The sequence below is a fragment of the Hyperolius riggenbachi genome, chromosome 8 (genome assembly GCF_040937935.1).
Source record: "Hyperolius riggenbachi isolate aHypRig1 chromosome 8, aHypRig1.pri, whole genome shotgun sequence".
Taxonomy (NCBI): Eukaryota; Metazoa; Chordata; class Amphibia; order Anura; family Hyperoliidae; genus Hyperolius; species Hyperolius riggenbachi.
Window position 1 is genome coordinate 89671813 of NC_090653.1, and position 17166 is coordinate 89688978.

The 17166-nt window shown below is 43.2% G+C and overlaps 22 non-coding genes across 22 annotated transcripts; 11 read left to right on the forward strand and 11 right to left on the reverse strand.

Moving 5' to 3' along the window:
* Positions 1–263: 263 nt before the first annotated feature.
* Positions 264–336, reverse strand: TRNAR-UCG (transfer RNA arginine (anticodon UCG)). The gene has a single exon. It is a non-coding gene; the product is annotated as a tRNA-Arg (tRNA).
* A 277-nt stretch (positions 337–613) lies between these two features.
* TRNAL-CAA (transfer RNA leucine (anticodon CAA)) lies at positions 614–723 on the forward strand. Its single transcript has 2 exons — positions 614–651; positions 678–723. It is a non-coding gene; the product is annotated as a tRNA-Leu (tRNA).
* Positions 724–1877: 1154 nt separating this feature from the next.
* On the reverse strand, positions 1878–1950 carry TRNAR-UCG (transfer RNA arginine (anticodon UCG)). The gene has a single exon. It is a non-coding gene; the product is annotated as a tRNA-Arg (tRNA).
* A 277-nt stretch (positions 1951–2227) lies between these two features.
* TRNAL-CAA (transfer RNA leucine (anticodon CAA)) lies at positions 2228–2337 on the forward strand. The gene is made up of 2 exons: positions 2228–2265; positions 2292–2337. It is a non-coding gene; the product is annotated as a tRNA-Leu (tRNA).
* A 1154-nt stretch (positions 2338–3491) lies between these two features.
* TRNAR-UCG (transfer RNA arginine (anticodon UCG)) lies at positions 3492–3564 on the reverse strand. The gene has a single exon. It is a non-coding gene; the product is annotated as a tRNA-Arg (tRNA).
* Positions 3565–3841: 277 nt separating this feature from the next.
* On the forward strand, positions 3842–3951 carry TRNAL-CAA (transfer RNA leucine (anticodon CAA)). Its single transcript has 2 exons — positions 3842–3879; positions 3906–3951. It is a non-coding gene; the product is annotated as a tRNA-Leu (tRNA).
* Positions 3952–5105: 1154 nt separating this feature from the next.
* TRNAR-UCG (transfer RNA arginine (anticodon UCG)) lies at positions 5106–5178 on the reverse strand. Its single transcript has one exon. It is a non-coding gene; the product is annotated as a tRNA-Arg (tRNA).
* Positions 5179–5455: 277 nt separating this feature from the next.
* TRNAL-CAA (transfer RNA leucine (anticodon CAA)) lies at positions 5456–5565 on the forward strand. The gene is made up of 2 exons: positions 5456–5493; positions 5520–5565. It is a non-coding gene; the product is annotated as a tRNA-Leu (tRNA).
* A 1154-nt stretch (positions 5566–6719) lies between these two features.
* TRNAR-UCG (transfer RNA arginine (anticodon UCG)) lies at positions 6720–6792 on the reverse strand. Its single transcript has one exon. It is a non-coding gene; the product is annotated as a tRNA-Arg (tRNA).
* A 277-nt stretch (positions 6793–7069) lies between these two features.
* On the forward strand, positions 7070–7179 carry TRNAL-CAA (transfer RNA leucine (anticodon CAA)). The gene is made up of 2 exons: positions 7070–7107; positions 7134–7179. It is a non-coding gene; the product is annotated as a tRNA-Leu (tRNA).
* Positions 7180–8333: 1154 nt separating this feature from the next.
* TRNAR-UCG (transfer RNA arginine (anticodon UCG)) lies at positions 8334–8406 on the reverse strand. The gene has a single exon. It is a non-coding gene; the product is annotated as a tRNA-Arg (tRNA).
* A 277-nt stretch (positions 8407–8683) lies between these two features.
* Positions 8684–8793, forward strand: TRNAL-CAA (transfer RNA leucine (anticodon CAA)). The gene is made up of 2 exons: positions 8684–8721; positions 8748–8793. It is a non-coding gene; the product is annotated as a tRNA-Leu (tRNA).
* A 1154-nt stretch (positions 8794–9947) lies between these two features.
* On the reverse strand, positions 9948–10020 carry TRNAR-UCG (transfer RNA arginine (anticodon UCG)). The gene has a single exon. It is a non-coding gene; the product is annotated as a tRNA-Arg (tRNA).
* A 277-nt stretch (positions 10021–10297) lies between these two features.
* TRNAL-CAA (transfer RNA leucine (anticodon CAA)) lies at positions 10298–10407 on the forward strand. The gene is made up of 2 exons: positions 10298–10335; positions 10362–10407. It is a non-coding gene; the product is annotated as a tRNA-Leu (tRNA).
* Positions 10408–11561: 1154 nt separating this feature from the next.
* On the reverse strand, positions 11562–11634 carry TRNAR-UCG (transfer RNA arginine (anticodon UCG)). The gene has a single exon. It is a non-coding gene; the product is annotated as a tRNA-Arg (tRNA).
* A 277-nt stretch (positions 11635–11911) lies between these two features.
* TRNAL-CAA (transfer RNA leucine (anticodon CAA)) lies at positions 11912–12021 on the forward strand. Its single transcript has 2 exons — positions 11912–11949; positions 11976–12021. It is a non-coding gene; the product is annotated as a tRNA-Leu (tRNA).
* A 1154-nt stretch (positions 12022–13175) lies between these two features.
* Positions 13176–13248, reverse strand: TRNAQ-UUG (transfer RNA glutamine (anticodon UUG)). The gene has a single exon. It is a non-coding gene; the product is annotated as a tRNA-Gln (tRNA).
* Positions 13249–13525: 277 nt separating this feature from the next.
* TRNAL-CAA (transfer RNA leucine (anticodon CAA)) lies at positions 13526–13635 on the forward strand. Its single transcript has 2 exons — positions 13526–13563; positions 13590–13635. It is a non-coding gene; the product is annotated as a tRNA-Leu (tRNA).
* Positions 13636–14786: 1151 nt separating this feature from the next.
* Positions 14787–14859, reverse strand: TRNAQ-UUG (transfer RNA glutamine (anticodon UUG)). The gene has a single exon. It is a non-coding gene; the product is annotated as a tRNA-Gln (tRNA).
* Positions 14860–15136: 277 nt separating this feature from the next.
* Positions 15137–15246, forward strand: TRNAL-CAA (transfer RNA leucine (anticodon CAA)). Its single transcript has 2 exons — positions 15137–15174; positions 15201–15246. It is a non-coding gene; the product is annotated as a tRNA-Leu (tRNA).
* A 1151-nt stretch (positions 15247–16397) lies between these two features.
* Positions 16398–16470, reverse strand: TRNAQ-UUG (transfer RNA glutamine (anticodon UUG)). The gene has a single exon. It is a non-coding gene; the product is annotated as a tRNA-Gln (tRNA).
* A 277-nt stretch (positions 16471–16747) lies between these two features.
* TRNAL-UAA (transfer RNA leucine (anticodon UAA)) lies at positions 16748–16857 on the forward strand. Its single transcript has 2 exons — positions 16748–16785; positions 16812–16857. It is a non-coding gene; the product is annotated as a tRNA-Leu (tRNA).
* Positions 16858–17166: the final 309 nt, after the last annotated feature.

The following is a 17166-nucleotide window of genomic DNA, read 5'->3' on the forward strand; positions in this document are numbered from 1 at the left end:
ATCCCAGTGTGGACTAGCAGTGTTTATTTGAGGTTGATGTAAAAACTTTGCTGGGACTTGCACAAGTTGTAAGAAAAGAGTTAGCGTCATTGACATTGTGGTGAAAGCTCAGCAAAAGCAGCCACCTTTGTAGCTGTAAACAGTCAAGGGCAGGGATTGAATGATAAGCATGAGTGAGGAAGCACAGGCTTTTGCAAAGTCTCCGAGGACATTTACAACAAGAGGAGCAAATACTCTACAGAAGTGACAAGAACAGAGCTCAACGACCACAAAGGGACTCGAACCCTCAATCTTCTGATCCGAAGTCAGACGCCTTATCCATTAGGCCACGCGGTCTCATGCCTCTTTATGAAGAAACCATTTTCCACTGGAAACAGCCACCGCATAGGAAAAGACGCTCAAGGAGCACAAAGGATTTCATTTGTTAGAGCAGGCACATGACATTGCTGTCTAAGGTATTGCAGTGATCCAAAATGGCAGTTTGATGAGTGTTTTCAGAGAAAAAAACATGACTTGCAGTGTTCATGAAGTCTTCTAGGCTAAGTTTGTGGTTGTCTCTTCTCTGTTAAGTATAGTCATTGTGCCAGCTGCATGGGTACATAGTGCACCGCTTGTCAGGATGGCCGAGTGGTCTAAGGCGCCAGACTCAAGAGGCTTCTCTTCCCTTCTCATGGGCCTTCTGGTCTCCGAATGGAGGCGTGGGTTCAAATCCCACTTCTGACAGAGCTTTTTCACTTTGTCCATCATGGCACATTGGTCAGGCCTGCCAAAACAAGCTCTTGGGTCTTTTCATTTACTAGGCTCTTCAAAGGGCCTTCTCAACAGCAACCTCACATGGACTTTTGGAAAATCTCGCAGAAAAGGAACAAGGCCGACTTTTTTCTACAAGCTTTCTAACACACGTTTTACAAACTGACAAATTCCATCCCCTTTGGCACACCTACAGTCATATGGGTTAGCTCATCTTCTCTTCTAGTTCACTTCATCAGGATCAGAAGCTTTGGAGGCAATTTGTTTTGCTAAATCTTAAAAGGTTAGTGTACAGGTAAAGTGACAAATATGTAAGGAGACCGAACTCAGGAGATAGGTTTTGGCAATAACTTACAGGTCTTCCCTGTATGTTCTGACCTTTGGTGAAAGAGGTGGGGTTATTCCCTCTTCTGACAAGACTCATTTGTTGAAATTTCAACGGACCCTTCCTTGAAAAGAGTTCAGGTTGCAAGAAAACCAATTGCAGTGTTCCATTTGCGGTGTGAATCATATCTTTTCAGAGGAAATGACAGACATACTTTCCAAATTTCAGGCAAGAACTCTTCATATAAATTGGGAACCGAGGCAACCTTTTGAAATTGTTGAGCTTGCAACAAGAAGGAATCGCATCGTGCCACTTGACATGCTGTGTCTGCACCTTTGTAAAAGTCTGGCTTACAGCAGAATTGCAGACAAGGATTTCCTAAATCATATAGGAAATTAATTTTCTCATGTTAGTAAACAAAATGCTTAGCAGAAAGGGAGATGCCACCATGAATGTTTGAACCCTGGGCCATATAGTTTACTTAGAGTCTCTTCCCAGGTCCATCAGGGTATTGGGTTCCAAGTAAGGCAAAGGTTAGAATCCCAGTGTGGACTAGCAGTGTTTATTTGAGGTTGATGTAAAAACTTTGCTGGGACTTGCACAAGTTGTAAGAAAAGAGTTAGCGTCATTGACATTGTGGTGAAAGCTCAGCAAAAGCAGCCACCTTTGTAGCTGTAAACAGTCAAGGGCAGGGATTGAATGATAAGCATGAGTGAGGAAGCACAGGCTTTTGCAAAGTCTCCGAGGACATTTACAACAGGAGGAGCAAATACTCTACAAAAGTGACAAGAACAGAGCTCAACGACCACAAAGGGACTCGAACCCTCAATCTTCTGATCCGAAGTCAGACACCTTATCCATTAGGCCACGCGGTCTCATGCCTCTTTATGAAGAAACCATTTTCCACTGGAAACAGCCACCGCATAGGAAAAGACGCTCAAGGAGCACAAAGGATTTCATTTGTTAGAGCAGGCACATGACATTGCTGTCTAAGGTATTGCAGTGATCCAAAATGGCAGTTTGATGAGTGTTTTCAGAGAAAAAAACATGCCTTGCAGTGTTCATGAAGTCTTCTAGGCTAAGTTTGTGGTTGTCTCTTCTCTGTTAAGTATAGTCATTGTGCCAGCTGCATGGGTACATAGTGCGCCGCTTGTCAGGATGGCCGAGTGGTCTAAGGCGCCAAACTCAAGAGGCTTCTCTTCCCTTCTCATGGGCCTTCTGGTCTCCGAATGGAGGCGTGGGTTCAAATCCCACTTCTGACAGAGCTTTTTCACTTTGTCCATCATGGCACATTGGTCAGGCCTGCCAAAACAAGCTCTTGGGTCTTTTCATTTACTAGGCTCTTCAAAGGGCCTTCTCAACAGCAACCTCACATGGACTTTTGGAAAATCTCGCAGAAAAGGAACAAGGCCGACTTTTTTCTACATACTTTCTAACACACGTTTTACAAACTGACAAATTCCATCTCCTTTTGCACACCTACAGTCATATGGGTTAGCTCATCTTCTCTTCTAGTTCACTTCATCAAGATCAGAAGCTTTGGAGGCAATTTGTTTTGCTAAATCTTAAAAGGTTAGTGTACAGGTAAAGTGACAAATATGTAAGGAGACCGAACTCAGGAGATAGGTTTTGGCAATAACTTACAGGTCTTCCCTGTATGTTCTGACCTTTGGTGAAAGAGGTGGGGTTATTCCCTCTTCTGACAAGACTCATTTGTTGAAATTTCAACAGACCCTTCCTTGAAAAGAGTTCAGGTTGCAAGAAAACCAATTGCAGTGTTCCATTTGCGGTGTGGATCATATCTTTTCAGAGGAAATGACAGACATACTTTCCAAATTTCAGGCAAGAACTCTTCATATAAATTGGGAACCGAGGCAACCTTTTGAAATTGTTGAGCTTGCAACAAGAAGGAATCGCATCGTGCCACTTGACATGCTGTGTCTGCACCTTTGTAAAAGTCTGGCTTACAGCAGAATTGCAGACAAGGATTTCCTAAATCATATAGGAAATTAATTTTCTCATGTTAGTAAACAAAATGCTTAGCAGAAAGGGAGATGCCACCATGAATGTTTGAACCCTGGGTCATATAGTTTACTTAGAGTCTCTTCCCAGGTCCATCAGGGTATTGGGTTCAAAGTAAGGCAAAGGTTAGAATCCCAGTGTGGACTAGCAGTGTTTATTTGAGGTTGATGTAAAAACTTTGCTGGGACTTGCACAAGTTGTAAGAAAAGAGTTAGCGTCATTGACATTGTGGTGAAAGCTCAGCAAAAGCAGCCACCTTTGTAGCTGTAAACAGTCAAGGGCAGGGATTGAATGATAAGCATGAGTGAGGAAGCACAGGCTTTTGCAAAGTCTCCGAGGACATTTACAACAGGAGGAGCAAATACTCTACAAAAGTGACAAGAACAGAGCTCAACGACCACAAAGGGACTCGAACCCTCAATCTTCTGATCCGAAGTCAGACACCTTATCCATTAGGCCACGCGGTCTCATGCCTCTTTATGAAGAAACCATTTTCCACTGGAAACAGCCACCGCATAGGAAAAGACGCTCAAGGAGCACAAAGGATTTCATTTGTTAGAGCAGGCACATGACATTGCTGTCTAAGGTATTGCAGTGATCCAAAATGGCAGTTTGATGAGTGTTTTCAGAGAAAAAAACATGCCTTGCAGTGTTCATGAAGTCTTCTAGGCTAAGTTTGTGGTTGTCTCTTCTCTGTTAAGTATAGTCATTGTGCCAGCTGCATGGGTACATAGTGCGCCGCTTGTCAGGATGGCCGAGTGGTCTAAGGCGCCAAACTCAAGAGGCTTCTCTTCCCTTCTCATGGGCCTTCTGGTCTCCGAATGGAGGCGTGGGTTCAAATCCCACTTCTGACAGAGCTTTTTCACTTTGTCCATCATGGCACATTGGTCAGGCCTGCCAAAACAAGCTCTTGGGTCTTTTCATTTACTAGGCTCTTCAAAGGGCCTTCTCAACAGCAACCTCACATGGACTTTTGGAAAATCTCGCAGAAAAGGAACAAGGCCGACTTTTTTCTACAAGCTTTCTAACACACGTTTTACAAACTGACAAATTCCATCTCCTTTTGCACACCTACAGTCATATGGGTTAGCTCATCTTCTCTTCTAGTTCACTTCATCAAGATCAGAAGCTTTGGAGGCAATTTGTTTTGCTAAATCTTAAAAGGTTAGTGTACAGGTAAAGTGACAAATATGTAAGGAGACCGAACTCAGGAGATAGGTTTTGGCAATAACTTACAGGTCTTCCCTGTATGTTCTGACCTTTGGTGAAAGAGGTGGGGTTATTCCCTCTTCTGACAAGACTCATTTGTTGAAATTTCAACAGACCCTTCCTTGAAAAGAGTTCAGGTTGCAAGAAAACCAATTGCAGTGTTCCATTTGCGGTGTGGATCATATCTTTTCAGAGGAAATGACAGACATACTTTCCAAATTTCAGGCAAGAACTCTTCATATAAATTGGGAACCGAGGCAACCTTTTGAAATTGTTGAGCTTGCAACAAGAAGGAATCGCATCGTGCCACTTGACATGCTGTGTCTGCACCTTTGTAAAAGTCTGGCTTACAGCAGAATTGCAGACAAGGATTTCCTAAATCATATAGGAAATTAATTTTCTCATGTTAGTAAACAAAATGCTTAGCAGAAAGGGAGATGCCACCATGAATGTTTGAACCCTGGGTCATATAGTTTACTTAGAGTCTCTTCCCAGGTCTATCAGGGTATTGGGTTCAAAGTAAGGCAAAGGTTAGAATCCCAGTGTGGACTAGCAGTGTTTATTTGAGGTTGATGTAAAAACTTTGCTGGGACTTGCACAAGTTGTAAGAAAAGAGTTAGCGTCATTGACATTGTGGTGAAAGCTCAGCAAAAGCAGCCACCTTTGTAGCTGTAAACAGTCAAGGGCAGGGATTGAATGATAAGCATGAGTGAGGAAGCACAGGCTTTTGCAAAGTCTCCGAGGACATTTACAACAAGAGGAGCAAATACTCTACAGAAGTGACAAGAACAGAGCTCAACGACGACAAAGGGACTCGAACCCTCAATCTTCTGATCCGAAGTCAGACGCCTTATCCATTAGGCCACGCGGTCTCATGCCTCTTCATGAAGAAACCATTTTCCACTGGAAACAGCCACCGCATAGGAAAAGACACTCAAGGAGTACAAAGGATTTCATTTGTTAGAGCAGGCACATGACATTGCTGTCTAAGGTATTGCAGTGATCCAAAATGGCAGTTTGATGAGTGTTTTCAGAGAAAAAAACATGCCTTGCAGTGTTCATGAAGTCTTCTAGGCTAAGTTTGTGGTTGTCTCTTCTCTGTTAAGTATAGTCATTGTGCCAGCTGCATGGGTACGTAGTACACCGCTTGTCAGGATGGCCGAGTGGTCTAAGGCGCCAGACTCAAGAGGCTTCTCTTCCCTTCTCATGGGCCTTCTGGTCTCCGAATGGAGGCGTGGGTTCAAATCCCACTTCTGACAGAGCTTTTTCACTTTGTCCATCATGGCACATTGGTCAGGCCTGCCAAAACAAGCTCTTGGGTCTTTTCATTTACTAGGCTCTTCAAAGGGCCTTCTCAACAGCAACCTCACATGGACTTTTTGAAAATCTCGCAGAAAATGAACAAGGCCGACTTTTTTCTACAAGCTTTCTAACACACGTTTTACAAACTGACAAATTCCATCCCCTTTGGCACACCTACAGTCATATGGGTTAGCTCATCTTCTCTTCTAGTTCACTTCATCAGGATCAGAAGCTTTGGAGGCAATTTGTTTTGCTAAATCTTAAAAGGTTAGTGTACAGGTAAAGTGACAAATATGTAAGGAGACCGAACTCAGGAGATAGGTTTTGGCAATAACTTACAGGTCTTCCCTGTATGTTCTGACCTTTGGTGAAAGAGGTGGGGTTATTCCCTCTTCTGACAAGACTCATTTGTTGAAATTTCAACGGACCCTTCCTTGAAAAGAGTTCAGGTTGCAAGAAAACCAATTGCAGTGTTCCATTTGCGGTGTGGATCATATCTTTTCAGAGGAAATGACAGACATACTTTCCAAATTTCAGGCAAGAACTCTTCATATAAATTGGGAACCGAGGAAACCTTTTGAAATTGTTGAGCTTGCAACAAGAAGGAATCGCATCGTGCCACTTGACATGCTGTGTCTGCACCTTTGTAAAAGTCTGGCTTACAGCAGAATTGCAGACAAGGATTTCCTAAATCATATAGGAAATTAATTTTCTCATGTTAGTAAACAAAATGCTTAGCAGAAAGGGAGATGCCACCATGAATGTTTGAACCCTGGGTCATATAGTTTACTTAGAGTCTCTTCCAAGGTCCATCAGGGTATTGGGTTCAAAGTAAGGCAAAGGTTAGAATCCCAGTGTGGACTAGCAGTGTTTATTTGAGGTTGATGTAAAAACTTTGCTGGGACTTGCACAAGTTGTAAGAAAAGAGTTAGCGTCATTGACATTGTGGTGAAAGCTCAGCAAAAGCAGCCACCTTTGTAGCTGTAAACAGTCAAGGGCAGGGATTGAATGATAAGCATGAGTGAGGAAGCACAGGCTTTTGCAAAGTCTCCGAGGACATTTACAACAAGAGGAGCAAATACTCTACAGAAGTGACAAGAACAGAACTCAACGACCACGAAGGGACTCGAACCCTCAATCTTCTGATCCGAAGTCAGACGCCTTATCCATTAGGTCACGCGGTCTCATGCCTCTTTATGAAGAAACCATTTTCCACTGGAAACAGCCACCGCATAGGAAAAGACGCTCAAGGAGCACAAAGGATTTCATTTGTTAGAGCAGGCACATGACATTGCTGTCTAAGGTATTGCAGTGATCCAAAATGGCAGTTTGATGAGTGTTTTCAGAGAAAAAAACATGCCTTGCAGTGTTCATGAAGTCTTCTAGGCTAAGTTTGTGGTTGTCTCTTCTCTGTTAAGTATAGTCATTGTGCCAGCTGCATGGGTACATAGTACACTGCTTGTCAGGATGGCCGAGTGGTCTAAGGCGCCAGACTCAAGAGGCTTCTCTTCCCTTCTCATGGGCCTTCTGGTCTCCGAATGGAGGCGTGGGTTCAAATCCCACTTCTGACAGAGCTTTTTCACTTTGTCCATCATGGCACATTGGTCAGGCCTGCCAAAACAAGCTCTTGGGTCTTTTCATTTACTAGGCTCTTCAAAGGGCCTTCTCAACAGCAACCTCACATGGACTTTTGGAAAATCTCGCAGAAAAGGAACAAGGCCGACTTTTTTCTACAAGCTTTCTAACACACGTTTTACAAACTGACAAATTCCATCCCCTTTGGCACAGCTACAGTCATATGGGTTAGCTCATCTTCTCTTCTAGTTCACTTCATCAGGATCAGAAGCTTTGGAGGCAATTTGTTTTGCTAAATCTTAAAAGGTTAGTGTACAGGTAAAGTGACAAATATGTAAGGAGACCGAACTCAGGAGATAGGTTTTGTCAATAACTTACAGGTCTTCCCTGTATGTTCTGACCTTTGGTGAAAGAGGTGGGGTTATTCCCTCTTCTGACAAGACTCATTTGTTGAAATTTCAACGGACCCTTCCTTGAAAAGAGTTCAGGTTGCAAGAAAACCAATTGCAGTGTTCCATTTGCGGTGTGGATCATATCTTTTCAGAGGAAATGACAGACATACTTTCCAAATTTCAGGCAAGAACTCTTCATATAAATTGGGAACCGAGGCAACCTTTTGAAATTGTTGAGCTTGCAACAAGAAGGAATCGCATCGTGCCACTTGACATGCTGTGTCTGCACCTTTGTAAAAGTCTGGCTTACAGCAGAATTGCAGACAAGGATTTCCTAAATCATATAGGAAATTAATTTTCTCATGTTAGTAAACAAAATGCTTAGCAGAAAGGGAGATGCCACCATGAATGTTTGAACCCTGGGTCATATAGTTTACTTAGAGTCTCTTCCAAGGTCCATCAGGGTATTGGGTTCAAAGTAAGGCAAAGGTTAGAATCCCAGTGTGGACTAGCAGTGTTTATTTGAGGTTGATGTAAAAACTTTGCTGGGACTTGCACAAGTTGTAAGAAAAGAGTTAGCGTCATTGACATTGTGGTGAAAGCTCAGCAAAAGCAGCCACCTTTGTAGCTGTAAACAGTCAAGGGCAGGGATTGAATGATAAGCATGAGTGAGGAAGCACAGGCTTTTGCAAAGTCTCCGAGGACATTTACAACAAGAGGAGCAAATACTCTACAGAAGTGACAAGAACAGAACTCAACGACCACGAAGGGACTCGAACCCTCAATCTTCTGATCCGAAGTCAGACGCCTTATCCATTAGGCCACGCGGTCTCATGCCTCTTTATGAAGAAACCATTTTCCACTGGAAACAGCCACCGCATAGGAAAAGACGCTCAAGGAGCACAAAGGATTTCATTTGTTAGAGCAGGCACATGACATTGCTGTCTAAGGTATTGCAGTGATCCAAAATGGCAGTTTGATGAGTGTTTTCAGAGAAAAAAACATGCCTTGCAGTGTTCATGAAGTCTTCTAGGCTAAGTTTGTGGTTGTCTCTTCTCTGTTAAGTATAGTCATTGTGCCAGCTGCATGGGTACATAGTGCACCGCTTGTCAGGATGGCCGAGTGGTCTAAGGCGCCAGACTCAAGAGGCTTCTCTTCCCTTCTCATGGGCCTTCTGGGCTCCAAATGGAGGCGTGGGTTCAAATCCCACTTCTGACAGAGCTTTTTCACTTTGTCCATCATGGCACATTGGTCAGGCCTGCCAAAACAAGCTCTTGGGTCTTTTCATTTACTAGGCTCTTCAAAGGGCCTTCTCAACAGCAACCTCACATGGACTTTTGGAAAATCTCGCAGAAAAGGAACAAGGCCGACTTTTTTCTACAAGCTTTCTAACACACGTTTTACAAACTGACAAATTCCATCCCCTTTGGCACACCTACAGTCATATGGGTTAGCTCATCTTCTCTTCTAGTTCACTTCATCAGGATCAGAAGCTTTGGAGGCAATTTGTTTTGCTAAATCTTAAAAGGTTAGTGTACAGGTAAAGTGACAAATATGTAAGGAGACCGAACTCAGGAGATAGGTTTTGGCAATAACTTACAGGTCTTCCCTGTATGTTCTGACCTTTGGTGAAAGAGGTGGTGTTATTCCCTCTTCTGACAAGACTCATTTGTTGAAATTTCAACGGACCCTTCCTTGAAAAGAGTTCAGGTTGCAAGAAAACCAATTGCAGTGTTCCATTTGCGGTGTGGATCATATCTTTTCAGAGGAAATGACAGACATACTTTCCAAATTTCAGGCAAGAACTCTTCATATAAATTGGGAACCGAGGCAACCTTTTGAAATTGTTGAGCTTGCAACAAGAAGGAATCGCATCGTGCCACTTGACATGCTGTGTCTGCACCTTTGTAAAAGTCTGGCTTACAGCAGAATTGCAGACAAGGATTTCCTAAATCATATAGGAAATTAATTTTCTCATGTTAGTAAACAAAATGCTTAGCAGAAAGGGAGATGCCACCATGAATGTTTGAACCCTGGGTCATATAGTTTACTTAGAGTCTCTTCCCAGGTCTATCAGGGTATTGGGTTCAAAGTAAGGCAAAGGTTAGAATCCCAGTGTGGACTAGCAGTGTTTATTTGAGGTTGATGTAAAAACTTTGCTGGGACTTGCACAAGTTGTAAGAAAAGAGTTAGCGTCATTGACATTGTGGTGAAAGCTCAGCAAAAGCAGCCACCTTTGTAGCTGTAAACAGTCAAGGGCAGGGATTGAATGATAAGCATGAGTGAGGAAGCACAGGCTTTTGCAAAGTCTCCGAGGACATTTACAACAAGAGGAGCAAATACTCTACAGAAGTGACAAGAACAGAACTCAACGACCACGAAGGGACTCGAACCCTCAATCTTCTGATCCGAAGTCAGACGCCTTATCCATTAGGCCACGCGGTCTCATGCCTCTTTATGAAGAAACCATTTTCCACTGGAAACAGCCACCGCATAGGAAAAGACGCTCAAGGAGCACAAAGGATTTCATTTGTTAGAGCAGGCACATGACATTGCTGTCTAAGGTATTGCAGTGATCCAAAATGGCAGTTTGATGAGTGTTTTCAGAGAAAAAAACATGCCTTGCAGTGTTCATGAAGTCTTCTAGGCTAAGTTTGTGGTTGTCTCTTCTCTGTTAAGTATAGTCATTGTGCCAGCTGCATGGGTACATAGTGCACCGCTTGTCAGGATGGCCGAGTGGTCTAAGGCGCCAGACTCAAGAGGCTTCTCTTCCCTTCTCATGGGCCTTCTGGTCTCCGAATGGAGGCGTGGGTTCAAATCCCACTTCTGACAGAGCTTTTTCACTTTGTCCATCATGGCACATTGGTCAGGCCTGCCAAAACAAGCTCTTGGGTCTTTTCATTTACTAGGCTCTTCAAAGGGCCTTCTCAACAGCAACCTCACATGGACTTTTGGAAAATCTCGCAGAAAAGGAACAAGGCCGACTTTTTTCTACAAGCTTTCTAACACACGTTTTACAAACTGACAAATTCCATCCCCTTTGGCACACCTACAGTCATATGGGTTAGCTCATCTTCTCTTCTAGTTCACTTCATCAGGATCAGAAGCTTTGGAGGCAATTTGTTTTGCTAAATCTTAAAAGGTTAGTGTACAGGTAAAGTGACAAATATGTAAGGAGACCGAACTCAGGAGATAGGTTTTGGCAATAACTTACAGGTCTTCCCTGTATGTTCTGACCTTTGGTGAAAGAGGTGGTGTTATTCCCTCTTCTGACAAGACTCATTTGTTGAAATTTCAACGGACCCTTCCTTGAAAAGAGTTCAGGTTGCAAGAAAACCAATTGCAGTGTTCCATTTGCGGTGTGGATCATATCTTTTCAGAGGAAATGACAGACATACTTTCCAAATTTCAGGCAAGAACTCTTCATATAAATTGGGAACTGAGGCAACCTTTTGAAATTGTTGAGCTTGCAACAAGAAGGAATCGCATCGTGCCACTTGACATGCTGTGTCTGCACCTTTGTAAAAGTCTGGCTTACAGCAGAATTGCAGACAAGGATTTCCTAAATCATATAGGAAATTAATTTTCTCATGTTAGTAAACAAAATGCTTAGCAGAAAGGGAGATGCCACCATGAATGTTTGAACCCTGGGTCATATAGTTTACTTAGAGTCTCTTGCAAGGTCCATCAGGGTATTGGGTTCAAAGTAAGGCAAAGGTTAGAATCCCAGTGTGGACTAGCAGTGTTTATTTGAGGTTGATGTAAAAACTTTGCTGGGACTTGCACAAGTTGTAAGAAAAGAGTTAGCGTCATTGACATTGTGGTGAAAGCTCAGCAAAAGCAGCCACCTTTGTAGCTGTAAACAGTCAAGGGCAGGGATTGAATGATAAGCATGAGTGAGGAAGCACAGGCTTTTGCAAAGTCTCCGAGGACATTTACAACAAGAGGAGCAAATACTCTACAGAAGTGACAAGAACAGAGCTCAACGACCACAAAGGGACTCGAACCCTCAATCTTCTGATCCGAAGTCAGACGCCTTATCCATTAGGCCACGCGGTCTCATGCCTCTTTATGAAGAAACCATTTTCCACTGGAAACAGCCACCGCATAGGAAAAGACGCTCAAGGAGCACAAAGGATTTCATTTGTTAGAGCAGGCACATGACATTGCTGTCTAAGGTATTGCAGTGATCCAAAATGGCAGTTTGATGAGTGTTTTCAGAGAAAAAAACATGACTTGCAGTGTTCATGAAGTCTTCTAGGCTAAGTTTGTGGTTGTCTCTTCTCTGTTAAGTATAGTCATTGTGCCAGCTGCATGGGTACATAGTGCACCGCTTGTCAGGATGGCTGAGTGGTCTAAGGCGCCAGACTCAAGAGGCTTCTCTTCCCTTCTCATGGGCCTTCTGGTCTCCGAATGGAGGTGTGGGTTCAAATCCCACTTCTGACAGAGCTTTTTCACTTTGTCCATCATGGCACATTGGTCAGGCCTGCCAAAACAAGCTCTTGGGTCTTTTCATTTACTAGGCTCTTCAAAGGGCCTTCTCAACAGCAACCTCACATGGACTTTTGGAAAATCTCGCAGAAAAGGAACAAGGCCGACTTTTTTCTACAAGCTTTCTAACACACGTTTTACAAACTGACAAATTCCATCCCCTTTGGCACACCTACAGTCATATGGGTTAGCTCATCTTCTCTTCTAGTTCACTTCATCAGGATCAGAAGCTTTGGAGGCAATTTGTTTTGCTAAATCTTAAAAGGTTAGTGTACAGGTAAAGTGACAAATATGTAAGGAGACCGAACTCAGGAGATAGGTTTTGGCAATAACTTACAGGTCTTCCCTGTATGTTCTGACCTTTGGTGAAAGAGGTGGGGTTATTCCCTCTTCTGACAAGACTCATTTGTTGAAATTTCAACGGACCCTTCCTTGAAAAGAGTTCAGGTTGCAAGAAAACCAATTGCAGTGTTCCATTTGCGGTGTGAATCATATCTTTTCAGAGGAAATGACAGACATACTTTCCAAATTTCAGGCAAGAACTCTTCATATAAATTGGGAACCGAGGCAACCTTTTGAAATTGTTGAGCTTGCAACAAGAAGGAATCGCATCGTGCCACTTGACATGCTGTGTCTGCACCTTTGTAAAAGTCTGGCTTACAGCAGAATTGCAGACAAGGATTTCCTAAATCATATAGGAAATTAATTTTCTCATGTTAGTAAACAAAATGCTTAGCAGAAAGGGAGATGCCACCATGAATGTTTGAACCCTGGGCCATATAGTTTACTTAGAGTCTCTTCCCAGGTCCATCAGGGTATTGGGTTCAAAGTAAGGCAAAGGTTAGAATCCCAGTGTGGACTAGCAGTGTTTATTTGAGGTTGATGTAAAAACTTTGCTGGGACTTGCACAAGTTGTAAGAAAAGAGTTAGCGTCATTGACATTGTGGTGAAAGCTCAGCAAAAGCAGCCACCTTTGTAGCTGTAAACAGTCAAGGGCAGGGATTGAATGATAAGCATGAGTGAGGAAGCACAGGCTTTTGCAAAGTCTCCGAGGACATTTACAACAAGAGGAGCAAATACTCTACAGAAGTGACAAGAACAGAGCTCAACAACCACGAAGGGACTCGAACCCTCAATCTTCTGATCCAAAGTCAGACGCCTTATCCATTAGGCCACGCGGTCTCATGCCTCTTTATGAAGAAACCATTTTCCACTGGAAACAGCCACCGCATAGGAAAAGACGCTCAAGGAGCACAAAGGATTTCATTTGTTAGAGCAGGCACATGACATTCCTGTCTAAGGTATTGCAGTGATCCAAAATGGCAGTTTGATGAGTGTTTTCAGAGGAAAAAACATGCCTTGCAGTGTTCATGAAGTCTTCTAGGCTAAGTTTGTGGTTGTCTCTTCTCTGTTAAGTATAGTCATTTTGCCAGCTGCATGGGTACATAGTACACCGCTTGTCAGGATGGCCGAGTGGTCTAAGGCGCCAGACTCAAGAGGCTTCTCTTCCCTTCTCATGGGCCTTCTGGTCTCCGAATGGAGGCGTGGGTTCAAATCCCACTTCTGACAGAGCTTTTTCACTTTGTCCATCATGGCACATTGGTCAGGCCTGCCAAAACAAGCTCTTGGGTCTTTTCATTTACTAGGCTCTTCAAAGGGCCTTCTCAACAGCAACCTCACATGGACTTTTGGAAAATCTCGCAGAAAAGGAACAAGGCCGACTTTTTTCTACAAGCTTTCTAACACACGTTTTACAAACTGACAAATTCCATCCCCTTTGGCACACCTACAGTCATATGGGTTAGCTCATCTTCTCTTCTAGTTCACTTCATCAGGATCAGAAGCTTTGGAGGCAATTTGTTTTGCTAAATCTTAAAAGGTTAGTGTACAGGTAAAGTGACAATGTAAGGAGACCGAACTCAGGAGATAGGTTTTGGCAATAACTTACAGGTCTTCCCTGTATGTTCTGACCTTTGGTGAAAGAGGTGGGGTTATTCCCTCTTCTGACAAGACTCATTTGTTGAAATTTCAACGGACCCTTCCTTGAAAAGAGTTCAGGTTGCAAGAAAACCAATTGCAGTGTTCCATTTGCGGTGTGAATCATATCTTTTCAGAGGAAATGACAGACATACTTTCCAAATTTCAGGCAAGAACTCTTCATATAAATTGGGAACCGAGGCAACCTTTTGAAATTGTTGAGCTTGCAACAAGAAGGAATCGCATCGTGCCACTTGACATGCTGTGTCTGCACCTTTGTAAAAGTCTGGCTTACAGCAGAATTGCAGACAAGGATTTCCTAAATCATATAGGAAATTAATTTTCTCATGTTAGTAAACAAAATGCTTAGCAGAAAGGGAGATGCCACCATGAATGTTTGAACCCTGGGTCATATAGTTTACTTAGAGTCTCTTCCCAGGTCCATCAGGGTATTGGGTTCAAAGTAAGGCAAAGGTTAGAATCCCAGTGTGGACTAGCAGTGTTTATTTGAGGTTGATGTAAAAACTTTGCTGGGACTTGCACAAGTTGTAAGAAAAGAGTTAGCGTCATTGACATTGTGGTGAAAGCTCAGCAAAAGCAGCCACCTTTGTAGCTGTAAACAGTCAAGGGCAGGGATTGAATGATAAGCATGAGTGAGGAAGCACAGGCTTTTGCAAAGTCTCCGAGGACATTTACAACAAGAGGAGCAAATACTCTACAGAAGTGACAAGAACAGAGCTCAACGACCACGAAGGGACTCGAACCCTCAATCTTCTGATCCAAAGTCAGACGCCTTATCCATTAGGCCACGCGGTCTCATGCCTCTTTATGAAGAAACCATTTTCCACTGGAAACAGCCACCGCATAGGAAAAGACGCTCAAGGAGCACAAAGGATTTCATTTGTTAGAGCAGGCACATGACATTGCTGTCTAAGGTATTGCAGTGATCCAAAATGGCAGTTTGATGAGTGTTTTCAGAGAAAAAAACATGCCTTGCAGTGTTCATGAAGTCTTCTAGGCTAAGTTTGTGGTTGTCTCTTCTCTGTTAAGTATAGTCATTTTGCCAGCTGCATGGGTACATAGTACACCGCTTGTCAGGATGGCCGAGTGGTCTAAGGCGCCAGACTCAAGAGGCTTCTCTTCCCTTCTCATGGGCCTTCTGGTCTCCGAATGGAGGTGTGGGTTCAAATCCCACTTCTGACAGAGCTTTTTCACTTTGTCCATCATGGCACATTGGTCAGGCCTGCCAAAACAAGCTCTTGGGTCTTTTAATTTACTAGGCTCTTCAAAGGGCCTTCTCAACAGCAACCTCACATGGACTTTTGGAAAATCTCGCAGAAAAGGAACAAGGCCGACTTTTTTCTACAAGCTTTCTAACACACGTTTTACAAACTGACAAATTCCATCCCCTTTGGCACACCTACAGTCATATGGGTTAGCTCATCTTCTCTTCTAGTTCACTTCATCAGGATCAGAAGCTTTGGAGGCAATTTGTTTTGCTAAATCTTAAAAGGTTAGTGTACAGGTAAAGTGACAATGTAAGGAGACCGAACTCAGGAGATAGGTTTTGGCAATAACTTACAGGTCTTCCCTGTATGTTCTGACCTTTGGTGAAAGAGGTGGGGTTATTCCCTCTTCTGACAAGACTCATTTGTTGAAATTTCAACGGACCCTTCCTTGAAAAGAGTTCAGGTTGCAAGAAAACCAATTGCAGTGTTCCATTTGCGGTGTGAATCATATCTTTTCAGAGGAAATGACAGACATACTTTCCAAATTTCAGGCAAGAACTCTTCATATAAATTGGGAACCGAGGCAACCTTTTGAAATTGTTGAGCTTGCAACAAGAAGGAATCGCATCGTGCCACTTGACATGCTGTGTCTGCACCTTTGTAAAAGTCTGGCTTACAGCAGAATTGCAGACAAGGATTTCCTAAATCATATAGGAAATTAATTTTCTCATGTTAGTAAACAAAATGCTTAGCAGAAAGGGAGATGCCACCATGAATGTTTGAACCCTGGGTCATATAGTTTACTTAGAGTCTCTTGCAAGGTCCATCAGGGTATTGGGTTCAAAGTAAGGCAAAGGTTAGAATCCCAGTGTGGACTAGCAGTGTTTATTTGAGGTTGATGTAAAAACTTTGCTGGGACTTGCACAAGTTGTAAGAAAAGAGTTAGCGTCATTGACATTGTGGTGAAAGCTCAGCAAAAGCAGCCACCTTTGTAGCTGTAAACAGTCAAGGGCAGGGATTGAATGATAAGCATGAGTGAGGAAGCACAGGCTTTTGCAAAGTCTCCGAGGACATTTACAACAAGAGGAGCAAATACTCTACAGAAGTGACAAGAACAGAGCTCAACAACCACGAAGGGACTCGAACCCTCAATCTTCTGATCCAAAGTCAGACGCCTTATCCATTAGGCCACGCGGTCTCATACCTCTTTATGAAGAAACCATTTTCCACTGGAAACAGCCACCGCATAGGAAAAGACGCTCAAGGAGCACAAAGGATTTCATTTGTTAGAGCAGGCACATGACATTGCTGTCTAAGGTATTGCAGTGATCCAAAATGGCAGTTTGATGAGTGTTTTCAGAGAAAAAAACATGCCTTGCAGTGTTCATGAAGTCTTCTAGGCTAAGTTTGTGGTTGTCTCTTCTCTGTTAAGTATAGTCATTTTGCCAGCTGCATGGGTACATAGTACACCGCTTGTCAGGATGGCCGAGTGGTCTAAGGCGCCAGACTTAAGAGGCTTCTCTTCCCTTCTCATGGGCCTTCTGGTCTCCGAATGGAGGCGTGGGTTCAAATCCCACTTCTGACAGAGCTTTTTCACTTTGTCCATCATGGCACATTGGTCAGGCCTGCCAAAACAAGCTCTTGGGTCTTTTCATTTACTAGGCTCTTCAAAGGGCCTTCTCAACAGCAACCTCACATGGACTTTTGGAAAATCTCGCAGGAAAGGAACAAGGCCGACTTTTTTCTACAAGCTTTCTAACACACGTTTTACAAACTGACAAATTCCATCCCCTTTGGCACACCTACAGTCATATGGGTTAGCTCATCTTCTCTTCTAGTTCACTTCATCAGGATCAGAAGCTTTGGAGGCAATTTGTTTTGCTAAATCTTAAAA